Source organism: Chiloscyllium plagiosum, chromosome 1, assembly GCF_004010195.1.
Source record: "Chiloscyllium plagiosum isolate BGI_BamShark_2017 chromosome 1, ASM401019v2, whole genome shotgun sequence".
NCBI classification, from domain to species: domain Eukaryota; kingdom Metazoa; phylum Chordata; class Chondrichthyes; order Orectolobiformes; family Hemiscylliidae; genus Chiloscyllium; species Chiloscyllium plagiosum.
In genome coordinates, this window is record NC_057710.1 from 40,529,213 (window position 1) to 40,551,721 (window position 22,509).

General features: G+C 41.1%; 1 protein-coding gene across 3 annotated transcripts in view; it reads right to left on the bottom strand.

The window, feature by feature from the left end:
• atp8b1 (ATPase phospholipid transporting 8B1) overlaps window positions 1-19,535 on the bottom strand; it is a 142,041-nt gene extending 122,506 nt beyond the window's left edge. For 2 of the 3 annotated variants that reach the window (XM_043676317.1, XM_043676452.1), the window contains exon 1: window positions 19,273-19,535. The gene's annotated coding sequence lies outside the window, so the exon portion shown is untranslated. Of the gene's footprint in view, window positions 1-19,167; window positions 19,186-19,272 lie in introns of those variants that run through there. The other variant, XM_043676628.1, reaches the window with a different exon arrangement.
• Window positions 19,536-22,509: the final 2,974 nt, after the last annotated feature.

Sequence of the window (22,509 nt, forward strand, 5' to 3'; positions counted from 1 at the left end):
ACTCAAGTTCTCAGCTCCTAAGCATTTACACCATTAACTACTAAACAGTGACATTCTCTAACAATCTCACTATTGCTGTTTGATACTTATGGTCAGATTAGAATGTTGTCATTGCTCCATCCGAACCATCTGAGTATCTTGGTGAGACTGAGTGCCATCAATCTTTATTTGATAACAGACTAAACCATGTTAATTAAAATATGCCTACACACAGGCTTCAGCAGAAGATAGGCTCAATCTTGAACTAGATGTAGATTTGTTACATGTCAAAAAGTATGGCGCTGGAAAAGCATAGCTGGTCAGGCAGCATCAAGAAGATGGACAGTTCAAGAGATTGCCAAGTTGGAGGGTTGGATCTGGGATAAAAGATGGATGGAGGGGAACAGAGGAAACTGGTGAAGTCAACATTGATCCTGTGTGGTTGGAGAGTCCCAAGGCAGAAGAGGAGGTGTTCTTCCTCCAAGCATCGGGTGGCTAGGACTTGGCAGTGAAGGCAGCCCAGGACTTGCATGTCCTTGGTGAAGGGGAGGGGGAGTTGAAGTGGTCAGCCACAGGGTAGTGGGATTGATTGGGTCATCCCCATCTGCTACTGTAACACTGACTGCCTCAACCTGTTCACCACTCTCACCCACTCCAACCTCTCACCTTTACAATGCACAGCCTTCCACTCCTACTCCAACCTCACCATCAAACCAGCAGACAAGGGAGGCGCAATGGTAGTTTGGTGCACCGACCTCTAAACTGCTGAAGCCAGGTGCCAACTTGTGGACACCTCCTCCTACTGCCCCCTTGATCACGATCTCACCTCCCACCACCTCCCAGACCATCCACAACCTCATCACCTCTGAGGATCCCCCATTCACAGCCTCCAACTTCATCGCCCCAGAACCCCGCAAGGCGCGGTTCTACCTCTTACACCAAGTTCACAAACGTAACTGCCCCAATCGACCCACCGTCTCCGCCTGCTCATGCCCCAAACTTATCTCCGCATATCTTGACACTATCCTGTCCCTCTTGCTCCAGGATCTCCCTACATACATTTGGAACACCATCCATGCCCTCCACCTCCTTCATGAGTTTTGTTTCCCCGGCCCCCAATGCCTCATTTTCAGCATGAAAATCCATTCCTTGTACACACCCAACCACCAAGAGGATGGCCTCCAAGGTCTCCGTTTCTTTCTCTCCCGTCGACCCAACCACTACTCTTCAACAGAGACAGAGACAGAGACAGAGACAGAGACATTCATTCGATTGGCTGAACTGGTCCTCACCATCAACCATTTCTCTTTCGAATCCTCCCACATCCTTCAGACCAAAGGAGTAGCCATGGTCACCCACATAGGCCCCAGCTATGCCTGACTTTTTGTCAGGTACGCGAGGCAGTCCATTTTCCATAGCTACCCTGCACCATTCCCCACCTTTTCTTCTGCTACATCGACAAACGTATCGGTGTCACTTGTGCTCCCACGAGGAGGTTGAACAGTTCATCAACTTCATGAACACTTTCTGCCCTGACCTCAAGACCATCCCTGACACCTCCCTTCCTGGACCTCTCCATCTCCAGTGACCGACTCAACACTGACATCTACTTCAAACCCACCAAATCCACAGCTATCTGGACTACACCTCCTCCCACCCCTCCTCCTGTAAAAATGCTATCCCTTATTCCCAACTCATCGACCTCCACTGCATCTGCTCCCAAGAGGACCAATTCCATTCCAGAACATCCCAGATGGCCTCCTACTTCAAGTGACGCAATTTCCTATCCCACAGGGTCAACAATCTCCTCCATTTGCCGCACCTCTGCCCTTGAACCCCACCAACCTCTGGATACAATGCATCATCCTCTGCCATTTCCACCACCTACAAACAGACCCCAACAGAGAAATATTTCCCTCCCTACCCCTGCGTTCCACAGAGACCATTCCCTCCATAACTCCCTCATTAGGTCCACGCCCCCACCACCCCACCTTCCATTCCTGGCACCTTCTCCTTCCACCGCAAAACCTACGCCCACACCTCCCCCACCTCACCTCCATCCAAGGTCCCAAAGGATCCTTCCGCATCCAGCGGAGAGTTTCCTGCACATCCAAATACCTCATCTACCATGTCCGTTGCTCTCAATATTATCTCCTCTACACTGGGAGAAGCTTCGCAGAACTTTGTAGAGAACATCTCTGGGACACCGAACCAAATCAACCCCACTGTCCTGTAGCCGAACACTTCAACTCCCCTTTCCACTCTGCCAAAGTCAAAGTCATTCAAGTCCTGCGCCGCCAAATCCTAGTCACCAGACGCCTGGAGGAAGAAGGCCTCCCCTCCCGCTTTGGCATGCTCCAACCACACAGAATCAATATCAATTTCACCAGTTTCCTCATCTCCCTGTCCTCCACCTTATCCCAAATCCAACCCTCCAACTCAGGACTGTTCAAGAGGATGGTGCTGTCTGTTTATCTTCCTTCCCACTGATCCACTCCACCCTATCACTCCCACCCCCCACCTTCATGTACCAATCACATTTCTAGCTACCTTTCCACCAGCTAGATCCCCTCCCATGTATCTCTCAACCCCATTGGCCACCGCCCCCAAAACAACATTCCTGATGAGTTTATGCTTGAAACGTCGACTTGCTCCTTGGATGCTGCTTGACTAGCTGTGCTTTTCCAGCACCATATCTTTTGACTCTGATCCCCAGCATCTGCAGTCCTCACCTTTCTCTTAATAGGTTTGTCACATGTTCCTTAATACTCAAGAGATGGATGATTATCCCCTGTGCGACATCAGGTTCAACCTAAGACTATGTGCACATTACTGCAACACCACCAAGACATGACCAGACAACGGTCTAACACTTGAATACTCTGGTTACTTCTTCCCAGAAACAATGCTTGAGATTTTCATCAGTGGAGCTGATCATGTGAAGTCAGTTAACTCCTTCTGGTACTATATACAAATACCATTACAAAATTTTCAAAAGTACACTTGGCTCACCACTGACCAGAAAATGGAGTTGCCAAATCAATCTTGTGTCAACAAGAGCAGGCCAACAACAAGGAGTTCTACAATGATCAACTCCCCTCCCAACTCTCCAAAGCCTGTCCAACAGCCACAAGACACACATCACGTGTGTTTGGAACATTCTCCATTTCCCAATGAAGATCCACCAACATAAGAAGCTTGACACCATCTAGCACCAAACTGTCTGGTCAGCACTTCAAAAGACCACTTTAAGCATTAATTCTCTCCACCATTCACACTACTGTGGCAGCAGCACTTACAACTTAAAAAAAATGCACCAAGTCTCCTTCAATAATATATGAACTCTACCACCCGAGGACAAGGGAAGTAGGTTCATGGTACAAGGAAATAGTAGACCGTTCCTTCCCTCCCTGTCACTCATGATTTGGATTTAGAATTAGATCACAATTCCAGCATCATAATCCTGAGGCTCTGCTCAGATTAGCCCTTTGGATGAACCTACACCATAAAGTGGCTCAAGAAGATAGCTCACCATCACCCCGGCTTTTCAAGCAAAGTGGTACAAATATGCAAAAGATGCTGCCCTTGTCAATGACCACATGCCATGAGAAAGAGATGCATTATACATGCATTCGGGCTTCTTTTAATTTAGTTGAGACTGGATTGACAAGTGTTTTTAGCATGGTGGTAAAAGTTAGCTGTCCAAATGAAGAATCAATCAACTAACAAAGTCTCATTTCTCTTGCTGACGCACCATAAAGCTGACTGTGCTGATTGACCAACTGCAGGAAGGTAAAGTCAAGTACTTGGAATGAAGCTACAAAGATGACTATGTACAACCTTAAGGCAACTGTGAAGCCAATAAGATGTCGACAGTCAGCTAACAAATTTAGGTTCCTCAATCGAAAACGAGAAACATGCTCTCAACTTCAGCAGTTAGAAGGCTCAAGAAAATATCCATTGCCACACATTTTCTCCCTGATGTAATGACCCCAAAATTGATTTGAAAGAATGAGCACTGTTCCTGCCTGTGATCTGAAAACATAACTGCATGGAGAGAACTTCATTTGCTTTTGTAAACTTACATACAAAGCTCTTTCCTGAGCGTAAAAATTCATAATGGAGGAAATGAGTACATATGATGCAACGCGCGGCTAGAACAGATATGATCTCTGATCAGCAGCTACAATGTAAATACACAATTATATAAATATCATCACCATCTTTCACTTAAAAAGCTGTGTGGAAAACTGATCCTAAATAAACCCTCACCTTACCTTGTTTCATTATCATTACATATCATGCATTATCAATTAAAAGATGTTCAGCATCATGTATTTAAATGGGGCATAGAGCACCATATGAACTTTTTTTAAATGAAGGATTGTTTTAACGTAATAAAAATATGCATTCGTATGACGATCGTAACTTTGTAAAACATCCCAAAATGCTTCACCTGAGCACTAACTGATGGCCCTAGGAGAAAAGATTTGAATAAACAAGGCAGCAAGAGGTGGAAAAAGGCATAGGCAGGAGATTGCAAAAGAGAGGGCCTTAAAACTGCAAAACATAGAAGAGTAATGTGGCAGAATTGGAAATCTGATTGGAAGAATTCAGGCCTCATACCTCAAAATTAAAACGGTCAACCTAGTTTTCAACTCATTCTTTAATCTTCCCAAGTCATTTTGTTTACTTCAGGTCAGATTTATGTTTATTCATGTTGTGACATGAGTAAGAGTCAGGTCCTGTCTTCCAGTATTTATTTTCATAGAAGAGTAGACATTATCCTTACAATAGACAACAGACTACAGTCCATCCATCTACGTTATCAAACAATGAATTCTATGCAATGACATTTTCAAAGAGAGGAAGAAAGAAAACAATCCTTAGTCAATATTAGCATCAACTCATAAGAGAATTAATGACCTTCTCCTTCTCTTCAAAGTTCAAAATGTCACCCTTCGAGACTAATTTGGTTTATGTCCCAAGTATGTTGGTAAAACTGTAGCCAGATATATTAGCTGTACAAGATTTTAAGTACATTGTCTTCATAACTTAATGTGTTCGTTTTGGTTGAATTAACATCTAAACAATGCAGAGAACAAAATGTACCCATGATATATACAGATTGCTGGCACACACTTAGGGCAAATGGTTGGCGAGGTGACTCTGTGGCATCATGTACTGTTCAGTAAACTGCCATTAAAAATAATGTCCTAAATCACTGACTTTTCATCCATAAATTTATTGCAGCACAACCTAACGCACAAAGGACTTCACCTGATGAAGGAGCAGTGCTCCAAAAGCTTGGGATTTCAAATGAACCTGTTGGACTATAAGCTAGTGTCATGTGAGTTCTGACCAAAAAGGGGAAGTAGAACTTTAAAAAAAAACTTTCCTGTGACAAGAGTTACAATACGAGAAGAAAAGATATTTAGAGCCACGCTATATTCTAGTGTTTTTTATTTGTAATATTATCTTATCAGCAAAGGGATGAGCCCAGTCCAACTCACCCATGTATCAACTTTATTAACCCAGTTGGCAACATGCACATCCACACACATGCGATGTGTGTCCAAACCTTGTTTCAGCTGTGAGATCCAAGAGATGGAACATGAAGATAAACTTACCATCTCTGATACCTAGTGGTGGAAGTTAGCGAAGGTTTTAGAGGGAAGAATACTGAACAATGGCAGACAAAATGTCCTGCCCAAACTTGCATTGCTTGTTCAGTTTGTGATAGATTTAATAATTTTCTGTCATTTAAACACCACTTTTGCACCTATATTTGAGGAAGGAGGGGAGGCCTGGTTTGAAATTAAATTTACCTACGAACAAATGTTTGATAAGGCACAATAAGCAAAAGGCCTTGCCTGCTAAACATATATTGCTTGATAAAGTATCTTTAACTAAATATGTTCTTACCATTTTGAAAAGGAATGGTCAGAAAATAGCTTACAGCACAGAACAAAATATGAACCAGTGGCAAGTATGGAGTTGTTACTGAGAGTGCAAATTTAGACCATAACCCCGGAATATATTTGTAGAAGCCATGATTGGCTGCCACAATAGGTTTGTAATGGCTACTGCAGTGTAAGTAGTTTTAAAACTTGCAAAGTTTGAAGAGGGTAAATATCACAACTCACCTACTATCATCTTGATTTAGTTGCTTTTGTATAGCACCGGGGCACTGGAAATGGTCTGCTTGTTGTTATCGAACAAAAAAACAAAATGCAAAAGAACTCAAGTTCTGAAAGCCAAGTCAGGGCTTCAGTCTAGTACTTCTTCTGAAAGGTGGAACCTCCAATAATGTGGCACTCATTTAGAATTGCATCGAAATCTCTGGATGGCTCACAATCAAAACCTTGTCGGAGGCTCACAGCCATAGATTTTTAACCTAGGCAAGAGAATGCTACCAAAATTAATCTAACTGCATGTTTACTTTTAAAAATTGAGGCGTACTGCATGTTTCATTTAAGAGCTGTATATTCAAACCCAAAACGAGACACGGAGTCTCCCACACCAGAGTTTTGGTGGTTTCCATGACTTTTCACCTTGAATGCTTGAAGGTTTCAACATTAAAACCAAGGCCAAACCAAACCCAAAATCAGTTTAGTACTATCAACAATAATATATTGTGCTGACACAGTACTGTGGATTCTGTAACGGTGGGAGAAATAATTTATTTGTAGTTTGGCCATCCTATACAGAGAAATTGTTTGCTTCATACACACAGAGTCCAAAAATTTCCAATTTCTTAATCAAAGAACCTATCATTTACAGCTCTGATCTTAGCAAGATGCAAGGCAAGATCAAAAGTAGTTTCAATGAATCTTCACCAGCAGGAATTCTAAGGATCTGGCTACTGATCCCACTCAGTAGCTCTGTCCTGTCATTCTGAAAATAAGTCCGCTCACACTACAAGCTAAATTACAAAATAAAAAACAGAGGATAAAGCTGACCCAGCCATGAAAAAAGGTTTTCAATACAAATCTTAAAAACAACTTGCAAAGGAGTTTTACATCAAGGAAACAGGAGACAGGCTGGACACAATTTGACCTGCATATATACCCTGTGAAAAAGTGAAGTTAAGTTTTTTTTAAGAAAAGGCTGTATGGCTCACTTAAAGTTCAAACTGTTGTGTTGCTCATTTGTGGATTTTATGTTCATTAAGTACTTATCTTTGGCATTTCTACTGTTGATCCATTCACATTTCCTCAATAGATGACATTAATGTTGTGGTATAATCTACCTTCTACTCACAGTTGTTGGCTTTTCTTAAATCAATCCACAAACATCTAAGTTATTAATGCTATCCATGTTAGCTTTTTTGCAAAGTATTTAGTTGAATCTTGATCTGACACATCAATAATTATGAGCTTTAGTTATTTCTCAATGTAGATGCCAAAATTCTCCAAGCTCCTCGGCACAACACTATGGGCCAAAGGGCCTGTTCTTTGCTGTACTTTTCTATGTTCTAACCTTGACAAATCAAGGAACTTCAAAGGTATTTTTATATGTAAGTCTCCCTCATCTCCTTACAAGAGGTTTCTGAGGGAGTCAAAGGAGTACTGCGTTTTAACGTTGAAAGTTCACAGTTTTCTTTCAAGACAACTTCCTTATTTATCAATGTCTTACTCAATTGTTTGGCCTTCTCTTTCATTGCCACAACCAAGATGACTAAACAAATTACTGAGTGTTTCCATAGCTCCATCATTCACAAGAACCAAATATACCTCCAATCAAATCCACTCTTTCGTTTGTTATTCTTTTGATGTATGGTATGTTTTACACTTGGCCATGATATCACCAGCGTCTTTCTTCACTCATTCTTAGATTGCTAATTATATGCATAGTTCTGTTGTGCGCTTGATTTCCTTGTGTTATTGAATCTTCAGTTCAGGTATAACGTTTTTTTAAAAATGCTCCATTTAATTGAAATTTAAGAATTCATCTAAGCAACTCTGCATTTTGTTCTATCCAAGATTGCTCCTAAAATCTTTCCTTTTTGCACATCAACTACTGTGGTCAGTTTTATCTGCCAACTTTTTCCAATTTGTTTCTGTGAGCTCTCTATAGTATTTCAGCTGTGAGCTGGTGGGAGCAATCTTCAGAATGAGCAAGTTGGAGTATCAGGCCCTGCTGTAGATACTTCAGTACAATTCAGTGTGGCAATCCCATGCTGCATTACATTGCAGGAGGTGCCATTTTTCAGAGATGATGACAAAGCAAGACTCTCTCACACTTGGGCATAATAGATTCCATTGATCTTACAAGAGGATCAAGAAAACAGTGTCCAATGTTTTTAACGAATATTTATCCTCAAGCATGAAAACTAAAATGAAAAAAATTACCCGGTCATGGTCTCACTGCTGCTTGTGAGATTTGCTGCATGCAAATTGCTTATGTTGTTTCTTATATTGATAAGAATGACCATACTTCAAAGTGTAGGCCCCAGCTGTCAAGCACCAAGATGCAGAGAGACAGATTATGTTTATGATGTCTTTATTAACTGAAAGAAACAGTTTTCAGTCAATTGATCTCAGCTGTCATTTTTTACATGTTGCTTTTGAAAGCAAGCAAATTTTATTTGGTAAATTCTAATAATTCATACAGATTTTCTTAATTTGTCAGAGAAGCTGATTTTGCATTAGTGCTCACAATCCTCCTTCCTAAATATTTTACCAGAAAGAATGTACAACTCAGTCCTGTCCTACCATGAGCTACGTCACAGTTGACGTTAGATCATTATCATAACCAGTCAGATATGCCTCTAGCTCACTGATGTTCTGAATATTTTGATTATAAATGAACACCTAATTAGAATACCACCTAAGAACAAACAAGTGAGGCAGTTTCTGAGTGGTGGGGACATTTGCATGTTAATGGCTCGTCTTCCTGCACTTAACAGGTTCTTGGAGGTTGGATTATTTCAACAGACTGGAGACTCACGTTCAAAAAGAACAACAAACGGGAATAGGAAAATTGCAGGCCCCAAAGCTTGATCATTAAAGGAAACACTAGTGGTTTTCATTTTTTAAACAAGGGAATTAGCCAAAAAAAAATTGGAAAGAGCGATTAGCAGATAAAACCAGACACTGTAGTTAGAAACATGTTAACAGGGAGTGTCGGGTTGCATACGATAAAACAAAAAAAAAAGTGTTCTCCAGATGAGTTGGAAAAATTAAACTAAATTAGTTTTAAACGAAAATGTCACCTTTGTGAAATCCAGATTGATTCGTACCAGGAAATCTAGTGCACAACAGATAACACAGAGGAGAAGCAAAAGATTAGACAAGTAGCGTAAACAAAGGCTGACAAGTTGGCAATATAAAATAAAATTGGTCATTAGAGAGAGTGTCCATTAGTGAGTCTGTATGATCACCTTGACAGAGCAGTTAGACTCTTTTTCAAGATCTTCACCAGAAAAGGTAGATATGTCTTAATCAAAGTGGTTGAATTCTTCAATAGCTTTGTCAATATACCGATAGTCAGATCAAAGGGATATCAATCTCATGAAGTCACTGCACTTCATGCAGTTGCTGCCAGACCAGCGAGACTTCTTCAACAATTTCTGGCTTTGTTTCTGATTTCCACTGTGAGCATTTCCTTCGGTTTTAGTCATGACATTTATGTGTTTGACTTCAGACTTCAGTTTAGCAGATGCGTCAGGACCTGGTTGTGAAAGGAAACTCCAGGAAAAAGAATGCAAAATGTTTTAGGAATGACTTCAAAAGCATTCCTGATGAGGTCAAACATTCCTGTCAACTCACAGGAGTCCTTGGCTTGTGACCAAACAAAAAGAAATGAAGGGTTCAATGAGGGAGGCACCAAACAAAAGGCACAAAAGCAAATTCAGACATTGGAAAGAGTGCGAAAACTTCAAAAGAAGTCATCTACCTGATCTTGTCCCACACATGGCCCACCGATTGCATGACTGAGCTACAGCAAGTCATCCTTGAGGCCAAGAGACTACCTAAGGTCATTTACAACACAGCTGAAAAATCTTTGAATGTGTTCCTTCTTTCACACACAACTTCTAAATATTGACAACGCTGGTTAGATTAAACTCTGAACTGTAAATCGAGTCAAAGACATTACTTGAAAAAAAACCACACACGTTTCTCAAGAAAAGCCCAAGCAGATCCATCAAATTTGGTAGACCTAACATTGTTCTATTTTCAGAACCTTGCAATCTCTTTTGCCTACTTAACTGATTTATAATTAATACGCTAAGTACTGTGGAACATGCTCAGTATATGTTAGAAAATGCAACACACCTCGGTTTGCTCAGGCATGCACTAAAAAGATTTCTTTCCAAGTGACAATTATCATTTATTGAAACAGAGGGAAATTCTGCTCCAGGTAAATATGCTCAGAAAAAGTCATGATGTGGAGGAGCTGGTGTTGGACTGTGGTGGACAAAGTTAAAAATATAAATCAAACACCAGGTTATAGTTCAACAGGTTTATTTGGAGGCACTAGCTTTTGAAGTGTTGCTTCTTCATCAGATGGTTGTGGAGCAAAATCATCATAAAGATATAGAATCTATAGCAACAGGATTATAGCGTCATAGAATGTAACATTAAACAACAAGTTTAGCTTCAGTCTTTCATCTTTTAGAATGATCATATTAGTTTTGGTGCCTTCATATGTAAATCGCAGAATTTCTTTAAAGTGACAGTCTCAAGATAACTTTTAATAATAGGTGCCACCTCAGCTCAGATAATGCACTGAAGGACTTAAGTTAAAGTGTGTCCCCCAATGTTAGGTCACACTGATTCCATTTCTAAAGTGGAATTTACAGAATCTTACATGGATTTATACATTTTATTTTGAACAAAAACTGCATTTCTGCAACTTGTGTGTAGGAGGGACAGAGTGAGTGTGTGCACGTGTGTGTGTGTGTGTGTGTGTGTGTGTGTGGGGGGGGGGGGGGGGTGAGCGTGCATCTGTGTGATTTTAATGGGGTGCAAGCCTGTGAGAGGATGCGTGTGTGGACATATGAGAGAGGGGTCTCGTGCGAGAGGGACCTGCTCTCATACACAAGCTCTCTCAAACTCACACAGTTCCCCCCCCCCCCACACACACACACATACTTGGTCTCCCCTGCGCACACACATTTGTGGGGTGAATTTACCCAAGCAGAATTACATTTTATTCTGCTCAAAAACTGCATAAATCCATATAAAAAAGTCCATAAGTCTCAGTTTAGAAATAGAATTAGTCTGACCTAACATTGGGACACAGACTGACTTTAACTTTACACCTTCAATGTATTAACTGAGCTGAGATGGCACCTTTTGTTAAAAGCGATCTTGAGAATGTCACTTGAAAAAAATTCTGAGATTTACATACGAAGGAACCAAAACTAATATAATCAATCTAGAGATGAAAGATTGAAGCGAAAATTGATTTAATATTACATTCCATGACACTGCAATCCTTTTGCTTTAAATTCTGTAACTTATGATTTTGTTACACAACCACCTCCAAATAAACCTGTTGGACTATAACCTGCTGCTGTGTGATTTTTAAAAATGTCTTCTTGATTTGCTTGGTAGAGCTGTTCAGCTCAGTTTGGAGGCTAAAAGCTAAACTTAAACAGTTCAGTTACTTGGTTTTTCACTTCTAGGTAAAACATACAAGGGAGAAAGTGAGGACTGCAGATGCTGGAGAATCAGAGCTCAAAAATGTGTTGCTGGAAAAGCGCAGCAGGTCAGGCAGCATCCAAGGAACTTATGCCCGAAACATCGATTCTCCTGCTCCTTGGATGCTGCCTGACCTACTGCGCTTTTCCAGCAACACATTTTTGAAAACATACAAGGGTCCAAAGCAGGCACCAATCCCTCCCTGCTGCTTGCATTGATGCTCTAAGTGACGTTCAATAAATGTGTAGGATACACACAATTCTGACAATAGATATGCAATCATTTGACAGTCACGGTTAATATTCTGAAATTTCCTAACACTAGCAGAAAGAATGTGGACAACGCAAAGGCTCACCACTCCCTGTCAGTCCTACTTGTGTGTCACAAGCAAATATGTTAAAAATCCAGATTGGACAGCAATGCAGAAATGAAGGGATGCATCTGTGCTACAAGTGCCAAACAGCAAGTTAAACTGGTTCCTGCCTATCTGGCAACTCACATGACAGCCAAGAAATGGAATGAAATTGCTCTTCATACTGTTGTTACATTTCCCAGATTTCGGTTTTTGGGCTTAATCTTTCCTCCATATAAAAGGAACTAGAAAGCATCTACAATGAAGACGATTTGCACTTGTTCTATGACCTGTTTCTGAACATGTTAGCTAATCTGCCAAAGGACTGTAGCCATTCATTCAGTCTTTCCATTGTTCCAACAAACAAATATTGCATCTCCAATATTATGCACGTAAGACATATTTTGGTAATAAGCAGCATGACCCATATCATGCTGGGTTGCCATTGGCAACAATACATTTAAGTTAATAAATTGAAGATTCTCACATAAAATTAAAAGTGTTTTGAAGAAACAGGTTTTCAGAGGTATATTGTGTAACAAAAATTGAAGAGCAACAAAGATTAGGTGAACGTTCAGAAATTGGTACTATCACAAAAGCTGCTGGAATATTTTTTAATCAACCTGTTCAGACATGTTTTGATACACTTCTGGAGTAGGTGGGATTTGAACCTATGCCTTCTGATCCAGAGGTATGGACACTACCACTGAATCAAGAGTCCTAAAAATGTACATTCCAGAAATAGATCAGTGGCCTCACTGTGCTGGCATCAGTAAAGCAACTACAATAAAAATGATATTAAAAGGCAAGAAAATGAACTGATAAATTTGATGTAGGAACATTATGGGCAAAACACCAAAAGCAAGAAAGTTGGGCATCTAAACACAAAGTTGTATTGGAAGCACAGAGAAGTGTTGGCGGTTGCAAGAGGTGGATTGATTGTAGTTGGTGAGGGAAAGGGGCTATGAATTGCTCAATCATGCACACAAGACATTCTATGATTGAAGAGAATGGGAAAAGATAAAGGGATATCTGAAGTTGGGGATGGTAGCTAGGAGAGATTTTATGTTCAGATGGCAGATGGAACAAAGGGAAAGAGCTAAGGATATTTCAGCACTAAAGCCAGCATGGAAGGAAGTGCGGCAAACAATGATTGAGTCATGAGCTTGAGAGATGTTGAAGGGTCATGTGCTCAAAACATCTTTTACCTATGGACTAATAGCAAAGACTGTTGCCAGGGTTGGTGGATTTGAGCCACAGGGAGAGGCTGTTTTCCCTGGTGTGTCGGAGACTGAGGGGTGACCTTATAGAGGTTTATAAAATCATGAGGGCCTGGGGTGGGGGAATCCAGAACTAGAGAGGGCAGAAAGGAAAGACATAAAAGGGAATCAAAGGGGCAGCTTTTTCACACAGAGTGTGGTACATGTATGGAATGAGCTGCCAGAGGAGGCTGATACAATTAGAGCATTTAAAAGTCATCTGGATGGGTATATGAATATGAAAGGTTTAGAGGGATATGGGCAAGGGCTCGCAAATGGGACTAGATTGAGTTGGACATCTGGTCAGCATGGACGAGATGGTTCCAAGGGTCGGTTTCCATGCTGTACACCTCTATGACTGTCAAATATCATAGACAGATCAAAGAGGACTTGGTGTTCTTATCAGATTCACTGCAAAATCATGTCTTTTGAATGAATTTCAAATAAGACCTTGTCTGCATGAAGATGTTGCCCATTAGAGTCAGAGATGTACAGCATGAAAACAGACCCTTCGGTCCAACCAGCCCATGCCGACCAGATATCCCAACCCAATCTAGTCCCACCTGCCAGCACCCGGCCCATATCCCTCCAAACCCTTCCTATTCATATATCCACCCAAATGCCTCTTAAATGTTACAATTGTACCAGCCTCCACCACATCCTCTGGCAGCTCATTCCATACACGTAGCACCCTCTGTGTGAAAACGTTGCCCCTAAGGTCTCTCTTATATCTTTCCCCTCTCACCCTAAACCTATGCCCTCTAGTTCTGGACTCCCAAAACCCATGGAAAAGACTTTGCCTATTTACCCTATCCATGTCCCTCATAATTTTATAAACTTCTATAAGGTCACCCCTCAGCCTCCAACGCTCCAGGGAAAACAGCCCCAGCCTGGTCAGCCACTCCCTGTAGCTCAAATCCCCCAACCCTGGCAACATCTTTGTAAATAGAATTAAGGAGAATCCAAAGGGTTTTTACAAATATATTAAGGACAAGAGGGTAACTAGGGAGAGAATAGGCCCCCTCAAAGATCAGCAAGGTGGCCTTTGTGTGGAGCCACATTAGGTCTCTTTTATATCTTTACCCTCTCACCCTAAACCCATGCTCTCTAGTTCTGGTCTCCTCACCACAGGGAAGAGACTTTGTCTATCTATGATACTTCTTTGTTGGACTAACATGGGCCCCTTCCTGAGATATTTTTATCATTGATAGTCACAGACAAGGTGCCGGAAGACAGGAAGTTTGCTAATGTGGTGCCTTGTTTAAGAAGGGCGGTAAAGACAAGACACAGAACTATAGACCAGTGAGCCTGACCTCAGTGGTGGGCAAGTTGCTGGAGAGAATCCTGAGGAACAGGATGTACATGTATTCGGAAAGGCAAGGACTGATTAGGGATATGGCTTTGTGCGTGGGAAAACAGAATTTGATTGAGTTTTTTGAAGAAGTAACAAAGAGGATTGATGAGTGCAGAGTGACGGGTGTGATATATATGGACTTCAGTAAGGCGCTCAACAAGATTCCCCTTGGGAGACTGGTTAGCAAGGTTAGATCTCATGGATTACAGGGAGAACTAGCCATTTGGATACAGAACTGGCTGAAAGGTAGAAGACAGAGGGTGGTGGTGGAGGGTTGTTTTTCAGACTGGAGGCCTATGACTAATGGAGTACCACAAGGATCGGTGCTGGGACCACTACTTTTCGTCATTTATATAAATGATTTGGATGGGAGCATAAGAAGTATAGTTAGTAAGTTTGCTGATGACACCAAAATTGGGAGGTGTAGTGGACAGCGAAGAAGGTTACCTCAGATTACAACAGGATCTTGATCAGATGGGCCAATGGGCTGAGAAGTGGCAGATGGAGTTTAATTCAGATAAATGCGAGGTCCTGTATTTTTGGAAAGCATCTCTGCAGTACTTAGGGAAGGTCCTAGGGAGTGTTGTTGAACAAAGAGACCTTGGAGTGCAGGTTCATAGCTCCTTGAAATAAAGAAAGTAGGAGTATACTTAAGAGGGAAATCAGGAGGGCAAAACGGGGACATTAGATAGCTTGCAGGTAAATAGGATAGTGAAGAAGACGTTTGGTATGCTTTCCTTTATTGGTCAGAGTATTGAGTACAGGAGTTGGGAGGTCATGTTGCGGCTGTACAGGACATTGGTTAGGCCACTGTTGGAACATTGCATGCAATTCTGTTGTGAAACTTGAAAGGGTTCATAAAATATTCACGAGGATGTTGCCATGATTGGAGGATTTGAGCTTTCGGGAGAGGTTGAATAGGCTGGGGCTGTTTTCCCTGGAGCATTGGAGGCTGAGGGGAGGCCTATAAAATTATGAGGACCATGGAGAGGGTAAATAGACAAAGTCTCTTCCCTGGGGTGAGGGAGTCCAAAACTAGAGGGCATAGGTTTAGGGTGAGAGGGGAAAGATATAAAGAAGACCTAAGGGTCAGCTTTTTCATGCAGAGGGTGGTGCGTGTATGTAATAAGTTGTCAGAGGATGTGGTGGAGGCTGGTACAATTACAATATTTAAAAAGGCATCTGGATGGGAATATGAATAGGAAGGGTTTGGAGGGATATGGACCGAGTGCTGGCAGCTAGGACTAGATTAGATTGGGATATCTGGTCAGCATGGACAAGTTGGACCGAAAGATCTGTCTCCATGCTGTACATCTCTCTGACTCTATGACATGTTTTTCTTGTCCCAGTGCCATGGACACATCTCAAACAGGTTCCTGTTCCTCTGAATAATACCCAGAGATGTGCGAACAAAGATTTCTTTTAGATAATTCCTATTAGACATACACGGGCAACTTCTTAAAAAGAAAATGCTATAAAATTTAAACAACTGCTTCAACATCTTATATACCATCTTGTGGATCTCCACAATATCCAACTGTTCAAACTTAACAGCTCAATCATGCCCCATATTAATTAGTATTTGCCCAGTGACCTACAGTCACCCACCCACTCTCACGTATCACACTTAAAGTAGTCCTTACTTCCAACTCTCTCTATAGCCTGTACCCCATTTACCATATAAAACTGATGTGTTCCTAAAGCTAGTTACACTCTGACCTTCATCAGATACAAACCCCCAACCCACACCCTCTGTCCTAATGTAATTCGGAAAGCCTTCAGCTATTTCACCCTGACACTCTAAAACGGAGTTTATCCCTGACATGCGAGCAAAATATTGGCAATGCTGGAAGCATAAAACAAAAACAGAATCCTGGAGAATCTCTGCAGGTCTGGCAGCATTAGTGGAGAGATAGAGTTACTATTAAGTCTAATACAACTTCTTCAGAACTGAAAAGGAGCTCTTTATGCTGTTTACAGAAAGGACAGGCAAGCAAGTCGAATATATTGAGAGGGTTCCCACAGCAAAAGTTGGCAAAGGGAAAATAGAAATGGAAAATGGGTGTAAAAGAAAGCAAGAAAAAAGGAGAAGGCTCCACTTGGTCAACAAGATATAAAATAAAGACATGGCAGAGGAAGGTGGGGGAGTTGAGAAAAATGGAATACAGAGGTCATACTCTGAAGAAGTTGTGAAACTCGATAAATATTGAGTCCAAGCGACTGGCAAGTGCAGAAGTAGAAAATGAGGTATTTCAACACAAACTGGAGGAGTAATTTTTTGGAACACTATAGCAGGCTCAGGACAGAAATAAAAGCATGTGAGCAAGGTGGTTTACTTAAACATCAAGGAACTGCAAGATCAGGGTCATTCACATGGACAGAGCAGAGGTGCTGCTCAAAGAGGCCACATTCTGTCTTAACTTGCTGCTGTCAAGGAGACTGCATGGTTAGCAGTGAATACAGTAGAGTAGGTTCAAAGTAGTTAAAATGCTGCTTCACCTGGACAGTGAGAAGGGTGGTGGTGAGTGGCCAATTTTCACACCACCTGCGATTGCATGGGAAGGTACCATGGGAGAGTGAAGCAGCGTTAGGCGAAAGGAAAGAGTGGACCAAGGTGTTGCAGAGGTAATGGTCAATGTGGGAAGGAAGGAAGGAAAGAGGTGCAGGTGGAAATGGGAGTGATAGGTCGAACATGGTTAAGTGCTCTGTCAACTGTGGTAGGGGTGGGCAGTAACCTTGGTAGAGGAAAAAAGGAGGACACGAAGGTGGCATCATTGGAACAGATGTGGGGGTCAGAGCAGCTGGAAGAATCATAGAATCCCAACAGCATATGGAAGTAGGCCATTTGGCCCATCGAATCACACTGACCCTCTGAAGAGGATCCACCACTATTGAATCTCTAACACAGCATTTCCAAACCTGCATATCCTTGGACTCAATGAGCAATTTAGCAGGTCCAATCCACTGACCCTACATAGATTGTGAAGAAATTTGGTCAAGGTAACTGTGGAAGTGGTTGGTTTCATAGTGAATATTGGTGGTCAGCTTCTCCCCAGAAACGGAATCAGCCAGACTGAGGAAGGGAAGCGAGAGTCAGATATGGACCAATGCAGCTGATGGAAAATTGGAAGCAAAACCGAGGAAATGTTTTCCAATTCTGGATGAGAGCAGGAAGCAGCACCAATGTTATCACTGATGCATCAGTCAAAGAGTTGGGTCTCCACATACGATGAGAACAAGGAATTCTTCACATACGGCATAACAAAACATGTGTAACTGGGAACCATTTGGGTAGACCCAGCCACACCTTTGCCTTAGAAATGGGAGACAAGTTAAAGGAAAAGCTGTTCGAAGTAAGAATGAACTCAGTGAGATAAAGCAGGGTGATGGTGGATAGGGACATTTCAAGGAAGATGTGGAGAGCCTTTCAATCCTGTGTAAATATACCCCCAATAGGGGGAATTGTACATACATGGTGACAAGGAAATAGCTCGGGCCTGAACACTGGAAATTGTGGAACTGATACACAGTGTCAGAGGATTCACGACCCAAGTGGGAAGAGACTGAACAATGGGGGGGATGTAAATATAGAAAGGAAGGGCATGAATAGGCTGAATTGGGGATTGTGATTTTGTAGATTTTAAGTTTGTTTTCGCACATCATCTTTAAAACAAGACTGAAATGTTAAACTTTTGATAACTTGTCAATTCTTTTGTAAGGGCTTAAATTTACATTCCATGTCTTAAGATGATGTTAGTTTGTAGTTAACTGCACTATACAAATGCCTGTACAATTTTCAACAAACAACAATGTGGCAGTGGTACTGTCCCTACCTCTAAGCCAAGACACCCAGCTTCATGTCCCACCTGCTCCAGAGGTATGCAATAACATCTCTGAACAAGTAGGTTAGAAAACATCTAAAAGAAGGAATGTAATTATAAGGTTCGCCACCAACTAGTCAAAAAACCCCGAAAAAGGAGGGGAAAAAAACCATGCAAAACTGTGAAGTTGTGGGTCCTTCCACAATACACGAGTATGGCCGGTACCGACAAAGAGCAGCCTTAGACAGGCACAAAGAGACAGAACCCCATGTCTGAGAGAATCAAGAGTTTGGCCGGATTAAGATGCACAAACGCACTTTAACCGTAAAATCAAATTGGTAAACGTATATTAGATTAAGCTGAAATAAGAGTTAAGCATTCAAACACAACACCCCGTCACAAACAAGTGTGGAAGCTCTCAGTTCATCCACATTCGACGCAATTTAAAGTATTACACTCTCAGGCAATCTCCAAGCAGGTAGCCTTTAATTTGTCGGTCATTAGAACATCAGTAGGTTTTTGTTCTGAATTACTCTCAAAGCATGATTCAGAAACAAGAAAACAAATCGCATTGTCTATTGCATATGTCGCGGATATATTTTAAAACAAAACCCGTCCAATCATTACACGGCGGGTTTAACATTCTTAAAGCAATATTTATTAGATATAGCAAACAATTCGTTTGTAAAACTCATAATTAAACAAAAGCAGTTATGGATTTTAAAATCAGGTAAGTTAACAGCAGATTTACCTTGAATCTTAAAGTCAGCCAGCAGTTTTTGTTCCAATATTTTAAACTAACACCATGCCTATCAAAGTAACCTGATGTAAAATCGGTCAATGTAACATGACTTACCAGAGTTCCTAACAAGTTAAATATGTCCTGTGTGCTTGGGTGCTCCAGTTGAAAGATTTACTTTCAGCAATAATGGCTTCTTTTCATACAAGCACCTTGACAAACAAGTTCTTCAACTTTTTTTCTCTTCTCCCCGCAATTTAAAAGCAAACAATTATGACATCTTTTGACCGAGGAAACAGAAGTAACAACACTTCCTACTCCTGTTTCGACTGGGATGGGACTAAAGTCACATGATTCCAGGTGCCGTCAGAAACATCAAATACTTTGTTCTTTCTGTACTCCATTACTGCAACAAGCTTCATTTGTAGGTTCTAGGGTTACACTAAGAATTAATTAGGGGACTTTGTTACAAAATAATAGCGGCGGACCTTTAGCCGTATGAATCTTAGAAACGGGTCAACATTTTTTTTTGACTATTAGGGAAAATGCAGTCATCGATTGTAAGACAACAGAAAACCATAAGACGTGGAACATAAGTTCCGCCCTTTGAATACCTGAACGCAGGTAGTCTGAGGCTAAAGCTGCTCAATACAGTAGAAATGATAAGTAGTTGAATGAAGGAAGAGTGCTGAGATTTCATGGAAAGATACACACTTTTTTTTCTTTCATAATGTTATCTTGTGTTTTGTGGTGGGAGCTTGCAAAAAAAATGTTGTTACCAGCTAACAAACGACCCCTGTTTGCAAGTTGAAGACAGATGGTTTTAGCTGGCTTGCGTGAAGAAAGAAATTATTGACTGAGATTTGGAACTTGAGAAGACAGTAATTTCCAGGCTAGCCATAAATGAAGTGTTTCTTTATAAAAATCAGGAAAAGAAGATTGTTCATCTCTTTATTCCCCCTCCCCAATGAATTCAAACAAACTTTTTTCCTCTATTATTGTAGGCAACAAAGGAACGTGCTTTTACACAGAGCCTTTAATGTAATGAACTGTTTCACGTTGCCTGACAGCAGCGATTATAAAATGAAAGTATGACAGAGCCACATCAGGAGATGACCAAAACCTCGATCAAAAAAGGTAGGGTTTAAGCAGCTGGAACAACTAACTTGGTAATGTGCAAGAGGATAGAATTGGAGGAGTGCAGAGAGTTATGGTGTTAGAGGAGATTTTAGAGAGAGAGAGAGAAACAATTAAGGACATAGAGGGGTTTGAAACAAGGATAAAAATTTTAGAACCACATGCTGCTTGGCCAGGAATGAATATAGGGAAGTAAGACTTGAGAATGTCTCAATGCTTTCCCGAGGCATTGAGAAACAGGCAACAGAGTTTTAAAGTTGGATGTCACGTTTCCAGAGAGTAGAATGTGGAAGACCAGCCAGGAATGGATTGGAATAATGCAGATTATAGAAAACCAAGACATGAAAGAGATCTTCAGCAGCAGATGAGTTCAGACAGGAACAAAGTTCCATGTTATTGCAGAGGTGGAAATAAAGATCTTAGCACTGGTTTAGTTATGAGATCATAAACTCATCTTGGAATTAAATGAGACACCAAGAATGACTTGCTGAAACAGTTGTCATGGAGAGGGATGACATCTGTGGCTAAGCAATAGAGTGGCACTTTAAAAATTGGTTTATCCTTTCAATATTTAATTAGAGGCAACTATTCAACTTGAATAAGTAGACTGACAATTTAGCGACGGAGGAGTCGAGAAATTTGATTTGATTTATTATTGCCACATATTGAGTTACAGTGAAAATTATTGTTTTGCATGCTAATCAAACAAATCATACATTACATAAGCACATCTGGGTAATATAGCAGATTGCAGACTATAATATTACATCTACAAAGACAGTGCAGAGAAAGATCAGCTCTATACACGAGAAGTCCATTCATAAATGTGATAACAGTGGGGATGAAGCTGTTCTTGAATTTGTTGGTGTGTGTTTTCAAATTTTGTATCTTCTGCCCAGTGGAAAAGAGTACAAACAGGTTGGGATGGGGTCTTTGATTATGTGAGCTTTTCGCTAATTTTCCCAAGGTAGTGGGAACCATAAACAGAGTCAATGGAAGGAAGGTCAGAGCTGAGTATTATCAGTATACATGTGAAAATTAATGCTTTGTCTTTAGGTGTTGATGTTAGAATCATTAATCTCTTTCACACTGGCTATTTACTCCAATATGGCCCTCATGCCCACTCCCTTAAGTCTAAGACACACAAACTTGAAAGGATTTGGCACTCAACACATCAATGAGAAATAGGAGGGACTAAAGATCCTTAAGGGCTCAAGACATAATGGTGCAGGAACAAGGAGGGAAGACAGAACATTTTCAGTACAAGGGCTGGGGTGTTAAATAGATTGGAGGGATTCAAATATGGAGTTCCAGGAAAGAAGGCCCCGGATTTTGGAAAACAACAAGTTCAAGGAGTTTGCAGAGAAAAAAAGAAGTCACAGATGGAATGGTTGTTTAGCAGGATAAAGAGACCATCTTTAGTGAGATGAGGTATGATAAAGTGTATTTAAAGGAGAGAGAGTTAACACCTGAAGACGGATGATTGTTTGTTAACAGATGCTAACAAGGGGCTAGGAGGGGAAGTTGCATTGTCAACACTTAAGTCAAATATAAAATCATGGAAGAGGAGATGGATCCGATGGACTGGGTGGGCTCAGAGAGGGCATGAAGAGGGGAGAAACTTATGCATGTTCAGAGGAACAGCATTGGGGGAAGTTTGGCCAGGTCTGTTGGTAGAAAGAAGGAAAGTTGCAGGGACAGCTGAATGGATTCTTTCAGTCATCATGAGAAAGAAGTTTGTGAGCTCTTTGTACTTGTTATGGGAAGTGAGAGAGGAAGGGCAGGGCAAAGGAGTTTAAGAAGGTGGTCTGCAGTATAGAAATGAAGGTGACAATATCCTAGCATTCCAGATGATTTTGGAATACTGAATGAATAGTTTTAATAGATGAGAGCACGATTGACTAATGCTTTAAGTGGGTGAGCCAGATCCTTCAGTGGGCGGCCAAACCAGTTGAATACCAAATCCTTTCAAGTTTTTGTATCTTAAATTTAAGGGAATGGGTATGAAGACCATATTGGAGTTAATAGCCAATGTCAACGAGATTAATGATTTTAACACAAAGATAAAGGTGAGGGAAAATATTAGAACATCAGTAGATGCAGAAATGTTGTAGTGGATGAATGGCAAAGGTTCGATAACTTAAATTTTGAAATTGCAATTTTAGATAAATTTGTGGATAGATTTTTCTGGCTACATCAATCAGCTGACAGCAGTGG